The 20,694-nt window shown below is 37.7% G+C and overlaps 1 long non-coding RNA gene and 1 pseudogene across 1 annotated transcript; both read right to left on the bottom strand.

The window, feature by feature from the left end:
* Positions 1–3,055: 3,055 nt before the first annotated feature.
* On the bottom strand, positions 3,056–3,152 carry LOC138836075 (U6 spliceosomal RNA; annotated as a pseudogene).
* Positions 3,153–11,169: 8,017 nt separating this feature from the next.
* On the bottom strand, positions 11,170–17,625 carry LOC138836074 (uncharacterized). The gene is made up of 3 exons (XR_011374897.1): positions 17,208–17,625; positions 15,501–15,634; positions 11,170–11,237 (listed from the first exon to the last, which is right to left on the bottom strand). It is a non-coding gene; the product is annotated as an uncharacterized lncRNA (long non-coding RNA).
* Between the last annotated feature and the right edge of the window lie 3,069 nt (positions 17,626–20,694).

Genomic DNA, 20,694 nt, shown 5'->3' with positions numbered 1-20,694 from the left:
TTAGTAATGTAAATTTATTCTTAAAACCATACACAAAAATACCATGATATAGTGTAAGAGAACTCACTATTGAACATAGGAGCCTTAAGAGCTTTCTAATAGATCCATTATTTATTGGTACCCAACATTAGAAAAATGTATGCGGCATTGGTAAAATAGAAGTCCTTTGCATGACTACATACATTCCTTGTTTTTATAAGACACTTGCTTTCATCTAAACAGTAGGCCTGTCTATTGTCTCCATGTGATTTTGATGATTGAAAGTGCTTAGTGAGAAGGTCAAAATGTATTAGTAGTCCTTCACTATCAATTCTCATTTTCTTCTTGGAGAATATAATAATCAAATCAATAGTTCAGAATCGGCAAGCAATACTTCAGAATCATGCTTCCAGTGCAAGTGGATCACCAGTAAGAAATCCTCAATACCAATTTCCACAAAGTTTTGTCACAGATACAATCTCCCTGCCTTCTCTAGCTGCTTTACTACCCTCTTATTCCTTCATTGTACAAGAAAAGTATGATTCAACTGATTTCAGTCAGATCTGTTACTAGAACTATCAAGGATTTATTTTACTGTCTGTAGTTTGGTAAAGTTATGTCTCTTTACGTAGGCTACTAAAAATGTATTTACTAACTTCAAGTAAATACATAAATTCGATTTCCATCTCTTTTAAAAAATAAAATTTTGTTTGCTCTACAAATTGATCAGAGGCATGGATTATGTGGCTAGCTACGTCATTACACATCTTTCTCTTTCTTTCTCTCTCCCTTTCATGGTTCTCATATATAACACGATTGCTCCATAATTATCCTAATTTATTTTGCTTTTATATTTTTGGTTGTATCATTTCACTTTTTGCTCTGCCATTTCCCCAATCATTTATATGGAAGGCATTATTTCCTATTTTCTCATGCCTAGAATAAGCTGCACATGAAGACATCACTTGTCCTCATTTTCAGTGTGTACATTTGAATATGGAGGAATATCTTTCCTCTGCTCTCCATCAATTCCCTACTCTCCAGTTAGAATAATTTCGAATAGTAAAATTGGAAAAAGAGAAAATAAATCATGGTGAATAAACAGTTGCAGAAAATTCACCAGATATTTCTGACCAGTTCAACCAATGTGAACTATTAGGGAAATACATGGACATCTCATTCCCACTGGCACTCAAAGTCTCTGGTTAGGCAATTCTTAGGAATATGGGGAACAAGATGAAAAAGTAAGGAATGTTATCACTTGCAAGAAAAAAACATTGGAGAAGCATCCAACCATATTTCTTCAATGGGCTGTCGAAAATATTCAGCTTACTACAGTGCGGAGACTTCTTTCTCAAAAGGCCACTTATGTGAATAGTAGGGATGATGATCAGTATATCCCTCTTCAAGAAGCCTACGGTGGACACTTAGACATTGTCAGTGAGTTGGTGTCTCAAGCGGCACATGCAATAACTGTAGATGACTGGACACCCCTGAACAGTGCATACACGTGGAATAATACCAGAGACGCTTCTTTCTTACTTCATCATGATACAGATACCAATGGCCAAACTAACGGACTTTTTAAAAAAATTTTTTTTTGGTCTGGTCGTGGGGCCTGAACTCTGGGCCTGGACGCTGTCCCTCTTCTCTTCAGCTCAAGGCTAGCACTCTACCACTTGATCCACAGCACCACTTCCCGCTTTTTTTTCTGCTTATGTGGTGCTGAAGAAATGAACCTTGGGCCTCATGTATGCAAGGCCAGCGCTCTACCACTGAGCCACTTTCCCAGCCCAAATATTTTTGTTTGTTTGATTTTTTTGTTGTTGTGGTTTTGTTTTTTTTTTTTTTTGGTCGGTCATGGGGCTTGAGCTCTGGGCTTGGGTGCTGTCCCTGTGCTCTTCAGCTCAAGGAGAGTGCTCTACCGCTTGAGCCACAGTAACACTTCCCCAAACTAAAGGACTCTTGACACCCTTATATCTTGCTGTTGAGAATTGAGATAGCAAAGATACGCTGGATCGCCTTCTGTTGAACCATTATATAAATCCAGGCCTGAAGAACAACATAGAAGAAACTCTATTTGACATTGCCAAAAGCATAAGTATGTATCACTACCTCTAAGAAGTTGTAAAAGGCTGTACAAATTGTTCACTGAAGTCCTAATGGTCGGGTTAAGTTTCTTAAATTTCAAAAATGCAAGTTCATCTTTTGTGTCCCTACAAAATATTTTCACAATCCAAATAAGAACAATATCTTTTTTTTTGGTCGGTCATGGGGCTTGAACTCTGGGCCTGGAGCTATCCCTGTGATCTTCAGCTCAAGGTGAGCCCTCTACCACTTGAGACACAGCTCCACTTCCAGTTTTCTAGTGGTTTATTTGAGATAAGAGTACCACAGACTTTCCTTCCCAGGCTGGCTTTGAACCATGATCCTCAGATCTCAGTCTCCTGTTTAGCTAGGATTATAGGCATGAACCACCAGTGCCTGGCAGCACCAATATTTTACTGTAAAAATTCATGGATTCTGCAGAATTCTTCCAAGTGAATTGCCTGCCTTGGATGGAAAAATGTATTCAATAGATTTTGTAAACATGTATAATAATTTCTTCAGAGTTTGTGCTTTTTTAATAAGAAATCATTTTAATTTACCTGTTGAAATGAGTAACAAAGAAACTAAAATATTTCTGGTGCTTCTCTGAAAAAGTATATTTTAAAATATTCTATATTCTATGTTTGCATAATGTTCATAATTTATTTTCTCCTAGATATACATTGAATTCTATATTATTTTATAATATATACGTTCATTAATGTGTCCTTTCTGATTGTATTCGATATAGAAACAGTTTGATTCCTTTTTTTCTAGGTCTTAATATTATTTTTCTTTGGGATAAAATGACAATGTTGTCTAATTTGAAAAGTTTTGTAAAGTTTATGCTATGTAAACGCCTTTCTGAGGTGATTTAATACACTGATGTCAAACTAAATTTAATTATATGAATTACGTGTATTGTTACACTTGTAATTTTGTAATCAACTTTTTAATCACTTTTTTCATTTCTTGCATCTGAAGAATGAAAAATATGGAATATTTCTCAAATTTTCATATTATCCTTGTGCAAGTGTCATGTTAATCTCTGTATTGTAATTTGAGTGTACATGCTGCTGAAGCATGTAGTATCCTCTAAATTTAATAGTTAATGCTGCAATCTTTATACAGGCTTATATCTATGGGTGCCTACTTGTAACAAGGAAACCTTATTGTTCCTAACAATGCTATCGATCTTATTTCCCTAAAATTCTGTGAATATTGGGAAAAATTATATTGATCAGTCGATTGCTCACATTTGCAAACTTTTTTTGCCAATGAATATCTTAAGTCTTTTTATTTGGAATTTGATCATACTCTCTATTATTTATAGTTAGGTCCAAAGGTGATGGCTTTTTCAAGTCCTTATTTATCCAGCTTTGTGGACCTAATGGATTCAAACTAAGCGTTGCTTAAGCGCTACTTCTAAACTTCTTCAGCTGACATTTTCCCAAATGAGGTGTTACTGGAACAAATGTCTACCTGAGCCTTTACCCTTCTTCCATGTGGGAACAGACCAACCAGAATACCTTACCCTGACAGCAAAGATTTTCTTACTAGAACAAAACTAATCTTGGTTACAAGGGATCATAGAGAGATGAACAGTTCAAACAGAACTGTTCAGACGAGAAGGTATTTTATCAAAATATAATTGTTTATTATACCTTCCATTTAAAAGTAGCTAAAGCCAAGAAGTGAAAAAATTGTTCGTATTCATGATTACTTAATGTCCTGGCCTGCCTGTAAGTTCCTGGCAGGAACTTACACTCCTGCCTTTTTATCACCAAATATTTTCATAGTTGCAGGAGAAGTGCATATGTTTCTCCTCGTTATTAGGCATTAAATTGATAATGTTTTAATCACAGTGTTTCCTCTTGCCTCCATGCTGTAAATCTACAAATGATAAAGCTTTAGATCTAACTCTATCAAACACAGAAGTAGAGATAATGGAATCATACTTTAAAACAGAGTTGCCTTTGATACAGTAACTACAACAGAACAATACAAAACGTGTGTCTTTTAATCATATTATATATAGTTATATGTGCTGATTTTATATTTCACACAATGAAACTTACTAGAATTAGTTGATAATTTGACAAATAAATTGATATTTATTTACTTCAATAAACAGAATTGGAATATAAATATTTAGGTTTCAAATATGTATTAGACTAGAAAACGTATCAATGCAATCTTTTTAGTATAAACTTGTGATACATTATAACTCTTCTTGGTCTTCTGAATCCACATGATAATAAAACAATGTTTTCCTCTAATCTGTAATGGATTTTACTCTGCTGCTCTGTTTATTGTTTTAACTCGCTTGTTCCAAACTGTTTTTGTCCATATTTCTGAAGCATTCTTACTGATTATGCCCAAATTTTGCTAAGATGTCTAAAAAATATTATTCTTCTGCAGTACCCATGGGTCCTAGGATCCCAAGGCCCATTTACCTGCATCATCAGATAACAGGGGCAAGACTTTTCACCAAGGCCCATGCAATATATCAACACAATCTCAATTTCGCATTTCCTATATTTCAGGGCCCCAATTCCTTGAGATGCAGGAATTAGCTGTAAGCAATTGTGAAATGCAAGGCAACTTAAAATGAAGGATGAGATCACAAAATTTGAGAGAAAGTACTGTAATTCAAACATTCAACTTACAGATGACCAGCCCATATGAGTGAAAAAGTTCACAAATTGTCATAAGATTATTTTTAATATCCCTCACCTATGATTAACGAAAGATTTTATTCCAACATAAGTGGGCCAAAAAAATAGTTCCTAGAAGGATAGATCTATAATTGGTCTAACAAAGCCCGAAAACTTGACTTAGAGGTCAAATGTAATTCAGAAAAACATTTGAAGCACTAAGGAGTGCTTCAAAACTCTGGGAGTTCAGTACAACATGGTTCTGTGGTATAAAAATGTCACTCTCAAACCAATGATAATCTACATTTAATCTCCTGAAAGTATATTCCTTTTCAAATAAACTTTTAAAAACCATTTCGCCCTTACTTCATTGTTGGTGGGAATGTAAACTTGTTCAACCACTTTGGAAAGCAGTATGGAGGTTCCTCAAAAGACTTCACATAGATCTCCCCTATGACCCAGCAATCCCATTTTTGGGCATTTACCCAAATGTTTACAAACAAGACAACACTAAAGCTACCAGCACAACAATGTTTATTGCAGCATTATTTACCATAGCTAAGATATGGAAACGACCCAGATGTCCCTCAGTAGATGAATGGATCAAGAAAATGTGGTATATATACAGAATGGAATTCTATGCCTCCATCAGAAAGAATGACATTGCCCCATTTGTTAGGAAATGGAAAAACTTGGAAAAAATTATATTAAGTGAAGGAAGCCAGGCCCAAAGAAACATAGGTCTCATGGTTTCCCTTATTTGCAATATCTAGTATATGTATGAGTCAAGCGGAAAAGGTCAGATAATGTGAGGTCAGGAAAATGAACCCTTAGATATGTATTTTAATGTTTTTTTCTTTCATGCATGTGTTTCTAACGCATTTATAAGATTATCTCTTTGTTGCTTTGTATGTCCCTCCCCCACAGTATAACCCCTACTTTCACTATGTTTGATGTCAGTATAACTTGTGGAGGAGATGGAGAAAAACCAGTGTTTAAGGATACAGGTGGACCTCTTGCAACAATGAGAATAACAAGTTGTCATGTCCAAAACGAGCCTTACAACGTCGGTGCGGGGGGGGGCGAGGGGGGGGAAGGAGAAGGATTGGGGGCAGGGGGGAGGCTGGGAGGGATGTAAAGGGTAAATCAAAGGAGGAGGCTGCAATGCTTGGTAAGACATGTACGCATTATCCTGCCCATGTAATTGTAACCCTTCTGTACAGTATGTTCACAAATAAAATTAAATTAAATTAAAAAAATCACTTACGCCAAAATAACATTTGACAAGTTGATGATACTTAGTGACATTACAAGTTTTTCAAGTGTAGGGAGCAAGTTACAATAGAGTTGAATTATTTACACAGCACTAATGCCAAATATGTTCAACCATTCAATAAAGTGTAGAATAGTACCACCCACAATTTGTGTTTTTCAGTATGGGCCTTTCAGAAATGTGTTTAATATGTCAGCCTCCTAAATTTCAAACCCAAACTTAGCTAATAAATTTCATCATTTAATAAGGTACATTTTAAACAATCACAAATAGTTGCCTCATCATATGTTATTTTATGTTTTCCCTCTGTCTAACATAGTAAGAAATACGACTTTAAGTCTTGAATATGGGTACTAATCAGAGATATGACAAACATAATATCTGTCTTCTATTTCTATCATATTCCTATCTAGGAATAAATTAAAATGTTCTTTTTCCAAAACTTATAGGTAGTAGAAAATATTATTCCATGTAAAATAAAAGAATCACACGATTTTACAAAGCCATTTATAAAAATGCATAGTTAGGAATACATTCTAAGCCATTTTTTAACTTTCTTTTTGACTAAAGATTAATCTTTCAAACGGTTGAGAAAAAATCATGTTTAGGTGCTTCCCGTCTCCAGTCTTGCAAATTGTTGCTGCAGATGAATGAATTATGGAAATATAAGCTGACATCATTTCAAGAATATGCAGGATTGAAACTCCATGGAATGTATATAAACCTTTCAAAGTATTAATATACAGTTTAACAGAATGAATATCAGAAGTTGAAACCAAAGAGGAATTATAGTAAAGACATAAAATGAATGAAAAATGAACAAGGAGCAAATACAGCTAGAATACTGAATGTACACATATGATGAAGGAAGTGGTAAATTGGAAATAAATCTTGGAGAAAGGGTTGGTTGAGAATGATAGAAGGAGTGACTCTGATCTAGGAGCATTGGACAATTAGATGGATATATTTAATTGTAACACAATTGCACAAACTTTTAAAATTCAGTTAAAAACACATCTAGAAACAAAAACACACAAAAATCACAACCAAACAGCAATCTCTAGAGAGTATGTATATGACCACTCAAAATTTTAATCAGTTAACGAATGGCAGTCGGGAAAAGCAAACAAAGCTGTTCAAAGAGGGAAGTTTGGGATAGGGGAGAATTTTCAACAGAATTAAATAGATTGTCTAAGGTTATAAATCACCTATATCTGCTGCATACAGTATCTTACTTCTACGAGATTTCTGTCTGATCTGGATAATCCAGTCCTGAGAAACACTTGGTAGCTTGTGAGGTAGAATGGAAGAAACAAGATCAAGAACGCATTACTCCACTGGAGAGAAAACGATCCTCTATATTTTCTCTAATCTCTCTTCCCTACTCTTTCTTCATACTTTTAAGTCAATTGATTTTGAATTATATTTTTCCTTCTTTCTTCTGGCAAAGTAATTGGTCAAAGTAATTTCATTAAATATTATTTGCCATTTTCTTCTTTCATGCTGTTTAATTGGCCAAGCGAGTCCATAAAACTTCCCTCTTGTATTTGGTTGCCATGAAACAACATCTATGTTAATAAGGAGAAATCTAATGTAAAACTTTGTATCCAGAAAACAGTCCAAGATGCTGTGATCACAAATATTTGGCTATATATTTTTTTCTTTTACCTTGAAAGACTTCTTGTGTCTAAAGTGCCCACAAAATAAGTACTCCATCACTTGTTGGTTCAATCAGAATTGTCTAAACTCAAAGATATATTTTGCTAAGAAGATGCTTAGAGGAAACCACAAAATACTGCACTTTTTAATCTTCTCTCTTAAGATTCTCCTTAGATACCATATCAGGAACAGTGAAGTTATTCTATGCAAAATTATTTTAATAGAATATTTTTCTCTTGGTCTTCATTTGTTCACCAAGATGTATGGAGGAGAATAGAGTTAAATCACCCATACCTTGGAAGAAAGTGTCTGTTACAAAAGGAAAATGCTTCTATGTCCTACTTCTATGTCCTACTCTTAGCTCTTGCCAGAGTTCCAATTAATCACAGCTTCTTGGCTTCCAGTCTAGTGAAGCTGAAGGACCATACGGGCTCCACCACTGCTACATCTTCATTATTTCTCTTTTAAAACTCTTCAAGTTGCCTCATTTGGATGTGGAATGTATTTTCATGTCTTCACTCAATCAGTTCTGCATTGTAGTGAGCCAAATGGGCTCTGTAAAATCACTTTAGGGAGTAAAAATACTAACACAATTTACATCAAAAAGTTTTGGCCTCCCTTCACTGCTGAAGTCAATACGCTTAGCTAAGGCTTCTAAGAAAAATTTTATTATTAATTTTTCCATTTGCTCAATTCTTTTCTGAACTTTTTGGCATATGTAATAAAAGAAGTCTAGACTACCTCATATTAATAAGAATATTATTTTTGTGAGCCACTTAGAAATGTGAAATCATTGGTTTGAAGTATCCAATCAATTTTTTTTTCTGTGTTTCACTGCTTCACGTCCAAAGACATTGTGGAAAGTGTTACAAACAGAAATGTGTAATCCCAACACCTTCTTTCATTGTGGAGGGCACTTTCTCCCTAAATATTTTGACTCAAATTATCTTTTTCAGAGAATTACTATTTGGTAATTGAAGGTACACTCACAAATTTTGATGCCTTAATTTTTAAAGAACTTTTAATTTAAATTCCAATACAACCTTCTTTCAAACAGTGAGAATATAGTTCCTGGGTAAGGACAATTCCAAGGGAACCTACAGGAATTACAGCAAGGTTTCTGAGGTTTGTTTGTTTAGTTTGAAAAGGAGCCATCTTCATCCATATTGCTCCCTCTCTACTAAGTCTCCTTGGATTTCTTTGCATGAGAGCCTATTCTTCCAGGCAATTTTAAATTTTCTTAATAGGCTAAGTTATTAAAAATTTTGAACTATTGAATTTTACCTGTCATAAATTTAAAACTGTTGAAAATCCTTTATCAGAACTGCAAATTCAGCAATCCTAATTCCACCTTTACCATCAAAATGTTAACATGCTGTTTTCATGATATAGTATCCATGCAGCTATTATTTTCCAGTGGCTTTGTTTTGCATATATGTAACCATATTAGCTGATGCTAAGCAAAATGAATTCCAAGATATGGAACCAGATTTTTTTTTCATTTGTGGATGTTGTTTTTGATGAACTATGTGATTTCTGTTTTCTTTGGGGTTTTCCCCTATGGTTTATCCCTGCTGTATGGTGAGACAATGGTGAGACAAAGGACAAAAGGCAAACCAATGCAATAGCAATACTCACAAGACAATATGTTAGAAATGTACTTTACAACTTGTGAGGGGTGAAGGGGTGAAGGAAAACTGTGAGAAAAATGAGGGAGGGGTAACAAGTTTGAAATGTTTTTTATTCACTACCTTACAATTAGTGTAAAGTCACTGTACATCAATTTGATAATAAAATTGAAAAAATAAGCTGTGTAAAATGTAATTTTACTGTATTGGCACACTAAATATTATTCTTTATGTAGTAACATTTTAAAAATCAATAATATTTGGATTCTAATTTGAATTAATTACCCCTTATTTATCAGAGGTTCATCAACTTGAATGTTATCCAACTAGACACTATTTTCACAATATACTTGCCAAATTTTTCAAAAAAGAATAAATTTAGTACTTTCTCATTCTAAAACAGAAAACAGGGTCTGGGAAGATGGCTCAGTGGTAGAGCGCTTGCCTTGCATGCCTGAGGCCCTGGGTTCGATTTCTCAGCACCACATAAGCAAAAAGAAAAAAAGCCAGAAGCTCAAGTGGTAGAGCGCTAGCCTTGAGCTGAAGAGCTGAGGGACAGCGCCCAGGCCCAGAATTCAGGCCCCACGAAAGGACCCAGTTTAATACTATGGAAACCCATAATTTTAAAAGTAAGTAAGTTTTTAAGAGGACAGACTATATGTGTTCTTCAAAATTCCTATGACTAACTACTACTCATTTTTAAATTCTCAACATTCCTAAGAGATTCAAAACAGTACCTGTTTGCATGTTAATTAATTCTGCAATAGATGCAGTTTCCAATGGGGTGTCCAGATTGAGAAGTAAACAGAAAAATAGCCACATTCTTGTAGAGGATAAAACTGAAGCATGTGTAATAATTAATTCTTCAAGAGTAAGCAATTGTTTATAAGAGTAAGCTATTATGTCTATGACCATCAATCCCAAGATTTATGCCATAAAGTCATCCTAGCCCAACAGTTTCCAACTTGTAAGGGATACCTTAAAATTCCTTAATTCACATTATGAATACCTTATCTCTATTTTGAAAAAATACTACACCTCTGCTAATGTGACACCCTCCTTGTTCTGAAAAGAACACCACAATAAACAGAGCTGCATCATTTTTCCTCCACTGGTATTCTTGAGATCAGAACACTTGCAAATATTATTTATATTTAGACTTTTTTAACTATAATAGATATTCAGTATGCTAAGATAGGAAAATTATGATTCAAAGCCCACCCAGGCAGGAAGGTTTCTTAGAATCTTATCTCCAAAGAACTTCTCTGCAAAAGCCAGACCCAAGTGGCACTGAGGTTGAAGTGGTAGGGCTTGAGCCTTGAGCATAAACAGGATCAGAGACCCTGTCCATGCCAAGAGTTCAAGTTCTAGGATGAACCAATAAAAAAAAACTGAAAAAAAACCCCAAAGCTAGCATTTCTCTCCATGTATACAAAGACACGTAAATAAGGAAATGGCTTCCTGTGGTACATATAGGTAGAAGAAAGAAGATGTCACACAATTACTCTCTTCATACCATATTAAACCAAACCTTTAAAAATTGGTTGTTCTAAATATATAAATTAATGTCATCCATTTTTGGCAACTCTGTCTAGATTATTCATATTAACATGGTATACATGAACTCTGCGAATTATCTATTAACTATGTTCTAATTATAACTGTCGTGAAAGAATATCTAGGCAAATAGAATGCCAGAATTATTTGTGAATTTTTCAATTAATCCCTCTACTTTGAAAGAATTTTGTAGTATCCTATAGAATATGAAATTACAAACAAAACCAAAAAATATATTTTAAATCTAAATTCTAATTTAACAAGGTCTACAAAATCCTACATTAGACAAACTTTGCTATTTCTCCAGTCTTAAGCTTTTGTAATCCTTCAACATTTATTTGGAATCCAACAGAATGAGGGATGGGAATTATGAGCTCTTTTGCATCTACGAATGTTCTGTAATGATGAGAGCATTTAAAACACAAGTGAGGATATATATGAGGTGCATTCAATAGGAAACTTGACTTCTCAAAACATAATGACAAAATTAGGCCAAACTTCTAACTGTGTATTCCTTTCTTGTTGTTTGGTTAGTTTTACTGAGACAAAATTATTCTATCTTCCAGGGAAGGTATCATTATGTAATTCCACTCTCTTATCTCTTGTCTGAGTGCTAGAATTCCAGGCTTGTATCACATTGCCCTGGCATAGTTTGTTTATTTAATCTAGAAACAGAGTAGAAATTCTGAACTTCTCCTATGATTTTATCCACTAGACTGACTGCTCAGACTGTTTATGTACTATTTTCAAAGGTGTTTTAACATTTGACCCAGGATATGAACATTTTTTGATGCACCTGCAGGCTTCCCTGATTCATTCCACTATGTATCCTATCCCGTTAAGAATGATTGCTTGACTCTCTTACTATCTCTGGTCCCTACCTATGTAATATTCTCAACTTCTGGGGGAAAGTTCACTTGAGGGCTTTCTAATATTAAAAATTATCACTTGATTCTAGTCTTACTCAGGACCAATTTTCTATTGTTTTCTAACTTTTCTACATATTCTGAGAGTTGTTTCATTTGTGTATTTTTGTGTGCACCTATAAGTGCCTCTGTGTGTATGTGTATGTTTGTATGTATGTATGTATGCAAAAACTTAAAGCTGTAATTCAGCAATCTTGCTCGTGACTGGTATCCCAGCTTTGGCTGGTTAATTATAGGTAGTGTCTCAAAGCCTATACTGTCCAAGCTGGATGCAAATTGAACCTCCCAGACTCCTTTACATTCTTAGGTTTTAATTTTCTAGGAGTATCAACTTTTAAACTTCAAACACTTTTGTGAGTGTAAAGTCTAACTGTAGCCCAGATTTTTAACTCAAGAATTCATATAAAGTTAGATGAACATATACAATACATATCCTGGGTGTACACTGTTAGAAATGTGATCATAAACCAAGTTGTTGTGAAATCTGAGGATTGGGTTTTAATGTCAGCACGGATAGGAAAGTCCTGGAGACTCTTTTTCTCCAATAATTACCAGAAAACTGGAAGCGGCACTGCAGCTCAAGTGGAAGAGCACTAGCCTTGAGCTGCGTTTCAGAGGGACAGTGCCCTGTCTCATATTTCAAGTGCCACGAAAAACAACAATAAAAAGGAATATAAGAAAAAGAAAGAACAAGAAATGTGATCTTAGCCACCAGGTTCATTGCTAGTATAATTCCTGTTCCCTCAAGATAGACTCTATTTTTCCAGTTAAGTCTGTTCTCACATATGTGACTTGCATTGGAAAAAGAATCATTCTTCCATTCTCCTTTTTGCACATTTACATGATTAGCAAGCGTGATTTAGAAAGGGAGTGGCCTCATGCTTCACGTTCCACTTAGGGGTAATGCTTTCTCTATATCACTCCCATAAATCTATATATGGGACTTGGCTTTATTGTTTCAATTTTTTATTTGTAGAGTCTTGTATATTGTATTGAACACTTATACATAAACACAGAACTTCTTTTTCTCCTATAATTGCTATTGTTTCTTTTATGGTTAACTCATGTACAGTTGGGAAATTAATACACAGCATATAGACTCACAAAAAATTATCTGAGAACCTTCTTACCATTTAAAATTCACCTTAATTTACAGAGCACATGAGAAGTTTGAACAAAATATTCTCATGGATAATGTATTTATAAGCAATTTAAATTGCATTTGTCTTTACTAAGTTGTCTCTGAAACACGTGTTACCTCATGTCCAAAAGTGTCTTTGTGCTATTTCAATGAAGCCAGAAAACATTCATTTTTTTCTGGAGCAGCACCATAAATTGTTACTGGAAGTAAGTGGAAGTAACTGTTACTGGATGTGGAAACTGATCCCAGGAGAGGAATTTAACATAGAGAAATGACAAAGTTCAAGTTAACTATTGCTTTCCTTTGTACTGTACAAGAAAAGAATCCAAGGCTGGAAGGAAATTCTGTCCCTGACTTTTATGAGTGTGTCCTTTACTCATATAAAACTTGTCTGTAAACTTCTGGTTGAGAGTTTTGCAAAAGGAAACAATATGCCATTTGAAGGCAGGCATAGAACAAAAGGAAATAACTTTGTTTTAAAAGTGTTCTACTGCAAAGAAGCAAAGACATGGAGGTTTTAAAGTGTCTTATGGATGGATGTTTCACTCCTGAGATGATTCTCTTGTTGCAGGAATCAGTTTTCAATTCCTTTAGTCTGGTCTTGAGTTTTCCATAGCAATAAGAATTCCAAAAAAGCAGGATCCAGTGAGTATGATCAGCAAAAGCAGCCTCTTCTCAGACCACCACTATTTTAAGGAGAGTCCCAAAGAAATACCCAGGGTTTTTTTGGTTTGCTTGTTTGTTTAGTTTGTGCTGGTTCTGGGGCTTGAACTTAGAGACTGGCCCCTGTCCCTGAACAGTTGTCTTTCTTTCCTACCTGGCCCAAACCTAGTACTCCACTGCTTGAGCCAAAACTCCATTTCTGGCTTTTTTGGTGTTTAATTACAGATAAGTGTTTGACAGACTCTCTTGCCTGGGTTGGCTTTGAACTAAGACACTAAGAAAGCTAAGTGACATCAACTCTATGGACTTCTCTTTTGAACCTAGAAATATTAGATGAAGTTTATTATAAAGCTAATATTTGACAATTTTTAAAGAAGAGAATATGTTTAGCAAAGAAGCCATAACAAATAACTCAGAAAAAGTAGGTGCACTACTAAATCATTTGGGAAGATTACTATTGATTTCATCATTCCTTTGGGGGAAACTTAAACCTATATTTGCACTTTTTGTTGGTTGTGGGGATTGAACCTTAATCCCGGGCACTGTCTCTCAGCTCTTCAGCACAACTTGAGCACTCTACCACTTTAGCTACAGCACAACTTCCGGGTTTCTGGGGTTAATTGAAGATAAGGGTTTCATGGACTTTCCTGACCAGGCTGGCTTTGAACCACAATCCTCTGGACTCAACATCCTGAGTAGCTAGGATTACAGGCATGAGCCACCAGCACCCCACTCATAATTGCATTTATGTGCACTTAATGTCACTATGTAGACAAAGAATGGAAATATGAACCATATGATGTGACATTGCAGCTTTTCAGAATAATTAAGGTAGCAATAAATATGTCCTCCTTTTCCATTTTGTTACATAAATGACTCATGAGCTATGGGACTCTTACATTAGCATCCTCTTTCATCTTTGTAGGTGTATTTAATATTAGGAAATGTTCATAGATAAATACAGCAAGACAGATTTTTAGAAAGCAAAGGAGATCAGGTATGAAAGATCAGCATAGAAGGAGATACATTCATCACACAGAGATTAAGAACTAGCCTAGGAGATTTTGAATGCCAAAGGCAATGAGGAATAAGCCTAGTTGATAACTAGTTCTTTAATAAGCAAAAATGGTTCCCTAGAACGGTTTCTACTATACCTTAGTTACTACCATTTATTCTTTCCATCTGGCGTTATTCCTTCTCTTCTGTCACAACTGTTAATTAGCCTCTGCCTGTTTTGTAAGATGACTGGCCAAAATAGTTTCTGAATCTCACTTACACTATCCTTCTCATTGTGATTAGCAGTGACCCCACTAAAAAGCCTGGAATATTTGAATTTCCAGAATTAATCTTCACCTGACATCTAAGCACATTCCTAGCATTAATTGTTATGACCCAATGAACAAAACATTTTTTTCAACACAGTATCCTTACATAGGTAAAGTACATGTATTAGGAACTTTGTCAGGTATCAGTATGGAAGGAGCAATTATATATTCCAAGTATGGGTTCTTTATTTCGCATTTACTAACTAAATGTTCACTGTTGTTGTTGCTGTTGTTTTGGCAGTCCTGGGGCTGAAACTCGGTGCTTGGGAATTATTCTTCAGCGTTTTTTTTCCTTCAAGGCTAACCCTCCACCACTTGAGGCACAGGACCACTTCCAGTGTTTCCTTTTCAATTTATGTGGTACTGAGGAATTGAACCCAGGGTTTTATGCATGCTAGGCAATCACCATACCATGAAGCCACATTCCCAGAACCCTAAATGACTTTCTTAAGATGGCATTACATTTTCATTCTATAACTCTGTATCATAATTATAGCCAGGAATTTTTGCTAGAAAAGAGCATTGAACACAGTACTTGAGTCCAGTAAGGCTAGATGGACAATGGATAACTGTCACAGTGTAGCCAGGGCACAGAGGGACTTACCTCATGGAGCTGGTACAACAGACTGAGCGAGACAGCTCCTGACCCACAGCCTACCTCGAGAATGAGAGGACCACCTTGGTTCCAGCCACATGGGGTTGCTGGACCACCTCCTCCAGCACCCATTGAATCAGTTCCTGAGAGAAAAAGTGAAAGAAAGAAGGTCAAAATTACACTTAAGCCAGGTGCTGGTGGCTCAGGCCTATAATCCTATGTACAATGGAAGCTGAGATATGAAGAATGTGGTTTATAGCCAGCCTGGGCAGGAACACCTGTGAGACTCTTATCTCCAAAGAACCACCAAAAAACTGGAAGTGGTGCTGTGACTCAAGTGGTAGAGTGGTAGCTTTGAGCTGAGGAGCTCAGGGAGCTGCCCTAGGCCCAAAGTTCAAGCCTCATGACTGAAAAGAAGTGGACTTCCCACCACAAGAAGTGGACTGAATAGCACCCATTGTCCTAGGGAGCATGGCAGAGAAGTCAGGCTGAGCTTCCTGTCAGCTGGGAGTCATTAGTAGGTCACCCGGCTTCTCTATGCCTCAGTTTCCCCAGCTTCAAAACTGAACAAAGTGAATGATCCCGTTACTCATGGGGATAGAGTAATAAAGAAAGAGAGCCATGTTTTGTTTCATAATCCCATAACTGTTGCACTGTTAATAACACACACCATTTGAGATCTTTCCGGGTATCTTCCTATCATATGCTCACAGAATTGCCAAGAACAGTATCAGATGGCCCCTCCCTCTGTGCCTGTCCCTGCTCCAGAGATCCCTCTGTATCAATCCCTTGTTTCCTCACAACTGTCCCATGAAGAGATTGAAGTCCAATGGTTGAGGCCCAACCCAGAGATTCACCTCTGGTCAAGAATTGGCTGCCGTGGACTGAGTTTGGAACAATCCATCTAAACCAATGACTGAGCATGTTGCTCCATATCTATCATCCCAACTACAGAAGAACAGGCCTCGTGGCTCAGGCCTGTCACAGATCGGAGGACCATGATCTAGCCCAGAATGAGCATATATTAATTCTCCATCTCAGAAATGCCCAAGACAGAAAAGCTTGACTCGCATCGTAGAAGACTTGACTGGCAAGCCTAAGGCTATGAGGTCAAACCCTAATATACCAAAAAGCACCAGAGTCCCAGTGCCAGAGGCTCATGCCTATAATCCTAGGTACTCAGGATGCTGAGATCTGAAGATCACAGCTCAAGATTTAAAATAGGGTTGGCCTTGCCCATCAGACATCATTATGAGAAGACCCAGAGACTGACCTATGCTGTTGCGCTCCATACTAGCAGAACTCATATCCTTACTAAGAGTTGGCCATGCTCTCTGTCCTCCTGGGAAGCCATCCCCTGCAGGCTACACTCCCAGATCCTCCCAAGCTCCCACTGCCACCAACCAGGCCCAAGGGAGTACACAGCTCCATTGCACACAGATCCCTTGTTCTTGTAATTTAACTGTGCTGTGTCCCCTTCAAGCCTCTCACCCTTCCAGGCCCCCAGACCTCAGCTGTGAAGCCCATACATGCCCAAAAGATAACAGGTAGAAGTTACCAAAGCATTCGGCCTCCTTGTTACAACCCAATTCTACACACACACACACACACACACACACACACACACACACACACACACACACACACACACACATCCAGACAGGTGACAGAAGACTCCTGCATGCAGTACCTGCAATTTGCCAACGGATCACTCACCTGAGCACAGTCAGGCTGTACAAGGAAAAAGATTATCTCTCTGTCTCTGTCCCTGTCTCTGTCTCTCTGTCTCTGTCTCTCTGTCTCTGTCTCTGTCTCTGTCTCTGTCTCTGTCTCTGTCTTTGTCTCTGTCTCTGTCTCTGTCTCTGTCTCTCTCTCTCTCTCTCTCTCTCTGTCTCTCTGTCTTCAGGTGAAAGTTTGACTGAGCACAGAAGACAAGGGCTCACACAGCAAGGGTGTCTATCTTCTGCATCCGACACCTCCCATCCCCAGAAAAAAAGGAAAAAATCCCAGAAGGCAGGTGTAGACATGCTGCTCCCCACCTCTGACTAAAGCCACTGGGCTCCCACCAGGGAGTGGAAGGGCGCAGATGTGCTGCTGTGTGGTTCCCACTGCTCCAGGCCAGGGGATCTTTGGCGCCCACTCCTCACCCAACCTGCATCTCCCCTTATCCTGGGCACTAGTCGCTGGGGATGGGGGTGGCATCCTCGGGTCAACCCCCACCCCCACCCCAGGGCACATTTGTGGCAGGGCGTGGGCCAGACTGTGGGGCACAGGGGAGGCGAGGTCAGGGTCTGAGGGGAGGTAGTGGTGTCAACAAACAGAGAATCAAGGTGCTACTGGGCAGCAAGGAATGTGGGAGTGGCCACCATTCTTGTATCCCATTGGTCAGAAAGAACTATGAAACAATAGAGGTGTGGCTGGAATCTTCTGATGCAGTCAGAATGGGTGGAGTCAAAATGACGGCAGCCCCTTTCCCAGGGAACTCTGTCCAATCCAGTTGGGGACAAGAGAGTGACCCACTTTAGCTGGATGGCTGCACAGATTGTTGTGTATGTCTGTTTGTTCCCAGACCTTGAACTCAGGATCAGGGCACAATCTGTGAGTTGTTTTTGATCAAGGCTAGCTCTCTACCACTTGAGGCACACGGCTTTACTTCTGTCTTTGATGGCACAAGTTGGACAGGAGTCTCAAGGACTGTTCTTTCTAGGGTGACTTTGACCATGATCTTCCTTTCACAGCCTTGTAAGTTTTAAGGAGGACTGCTGAGAGCCACTGATGCCTGGTTTTGCTGATGATCTTAGACAGACCTGTGAGTTCCCTATCCTCAGGTTTAAGTGGTAGGAGCTGGAGCCCACAGCTTGAATCCTGGGCTGCCACCAACAAATGGCAGGAGATCCTATGAAATTCATTCCTATTCATATGATTACCAAAGGAATGTGATATATGTCATGATTAAATGGGCAGTACTTGAATGATTCGAGGATAAAATTATACACAATTACATAATAGGATACTGATCGATATTAATTAATACTTTATGAAGCATTTAAACAATCACCTTCATTAAATGGAGGCCAAATGAAATACCTACGAATTGGGCATCACATAGCATAGAGATGCCATTTTTTTTCTGCCAGGACTGGGATTTGAACTCATGGTCTAGGTAACCCTGCTGTTGCACTTTGTGGGAAGGGGAAGCTTGTCTCCTTGAATTTAAGAAATTCAAGTCTGTTTTTTAGGCCTGAAATCGATGCCCACAACTAGAAAACATACTATTTGTTTACATTTTAAATATATGATTTATATTTTTAAACATATGTTGATTCCATATTGCATTCAGTGTAGTTATTTTATTTTCTGTTTTATTCATGTACTGACTTCTTATTTTATTAACTATTATGACACATAGAACAGTGATTACATTGATTACATAGGATATAGGTTTGCATATGTATTGCACGTCCTTCCTGACACCCAGGACTTTCACAGAAAAGGAAAACATGTGTCATCATCAGCTTCTTACTACACGATTCATTTTTTGGGAGTGCTAGCATCTGAACTCACAGCCTTCAAGGCCCAATTCATGAATGGGTGAGTGTCAGCCTGCCATCCTGTGGCAAATTGAGCTGACAGGCAGTCCCGAGTACCTGAGATCGAGCCCCAGCAGTTGACAAAATAAGAACAGATTGACATACAGATGGTAGTAAATGTATATCTTTATAGAGTGCCAGAGATGTCTATACATTATTCAGTTATATAGACTACATTCCTACCAATTCTTGGGTATTTATAATGCCTCCATATAATTAATGTTATTGTTTTCATTCTTAACATGGAATCTAAATTTGTAGACATGTTCTCCATCATGCCAGACACCCAGGACTCTCAGAGAAAAGGAAAAAAGTTTCACACTTGGCTTCTTACTGCATGATCCAGTTGTTGGTAGTGCTGGGATCTGAACTCAGGGCCTAGCAGGACCAATTGGTGAATAGTTCAAGGTGACCACACCAGCCTGTGAGCAACAAAGGAGTTAGGGCATCCCAGGATCTGACATTGATCCCCAGGGTGGGCCATGATAGTCATAAACTAATGATTTAAACATAGGATCTATATTTACATATATGTGTGGACAGTATCTTGCCTTTGGAGTACTTTTCTCCTTATTTTCTGTCTTATGTAAGTATTGTGTATTTTACTGAATAATGTAACAGATATAACAGAACTTACATGGAAGACAACCTACTGCCCTGGCTATAGGGTTTCCTATGCATTCTCCATCCAAGGTGAGACCCAGGACTTTCACAGGACAGGAAAACAGGTGAATCAATGGGCTTCTCACATCAGGATTCATCTTTTGGCAGTGTTGGGATTTGAACTCACACTCTATCAGCCCCAATTGGGGAAATGGTCAAGGTGAGGACACCAGCCTCTGAGCAACGAAGGAGATAGGCCATTCCTAGGAACTGACATCGAGTCCCAGGGAGGTCCAGATAGTCATAAATTCGTAATTCAAATATAGGATCTATATTTACATACATGTGTGGACAGCATCTTGCATTCAGTGCACTTCTCTTTAATTTGTGTCTAATTCATGGAGTTATTGTGTATTTTACTGAGTATGGTGACAGGTATACTGTGCTGACATGGATGACAATCTGTTCCCATAGTTATATGGTTTCCTATGCATTCTACATCCTAGTGAAAGCCCGGTTCTTTCACAGGAGAGGAAAACATGTTCAACGACTGGCTTCTGACAACAGAATGAAACTTTTGTCAGTGCTGGGATTTGAATTGAGGTCTGGGTAGCTCTGTTGCACTTTGGGGCAAGGTAAATCTCACCATCCTTGAAGACTAGAATGTCAGGCCTCATCAAGGGCCTGATTTGAAGCCCCAGTACTGGACAAAATAACAAGCCCGCCTTTTTTAAACATAGGATCTCTCTTTACCTACAAGTTTGGTATGCATCTTGCATTCAGTGTAGTTATTCTTTTTCTTTTGTGTCTTATTCATGGATGTATTGTGTATTTTATTGAGTATGGTGATAGATATAACTATGCTGACATGGATAACAACCTATTCGAATGCCTATAGAGTTGTCTATATAGAATTTCCATCCTCGCTGAGACCCAGGATTTTCACAGGACAGGAAAAAGGTGGATCGATTGGCTTCTCAAATCAAGGTGAATCTTATGGCAGTGCTGGG

Source organism: Dipodomys merriami, unplaced genomic scaffold (assembly GCF_024711535.1).
Source record: "Dipodomys merriami isolate MVZ:Mamm:240054 unplaced genomic scaffold, mDipMer1.0.p SCAF_2483, whole genome shotgun sequence".
Taxonomy (NCBI): Eukaryota; Metazoa; Chordata; class Mammalia; order Rodentia; family Heteromyidae; genus Dipodomys; species Dipodomys merriami.
The sequence above is the reverse complement of the archived record's forward strand: the minus strand, read 5'-3'. Positions and strand labels throughout refer to the sequence as shown.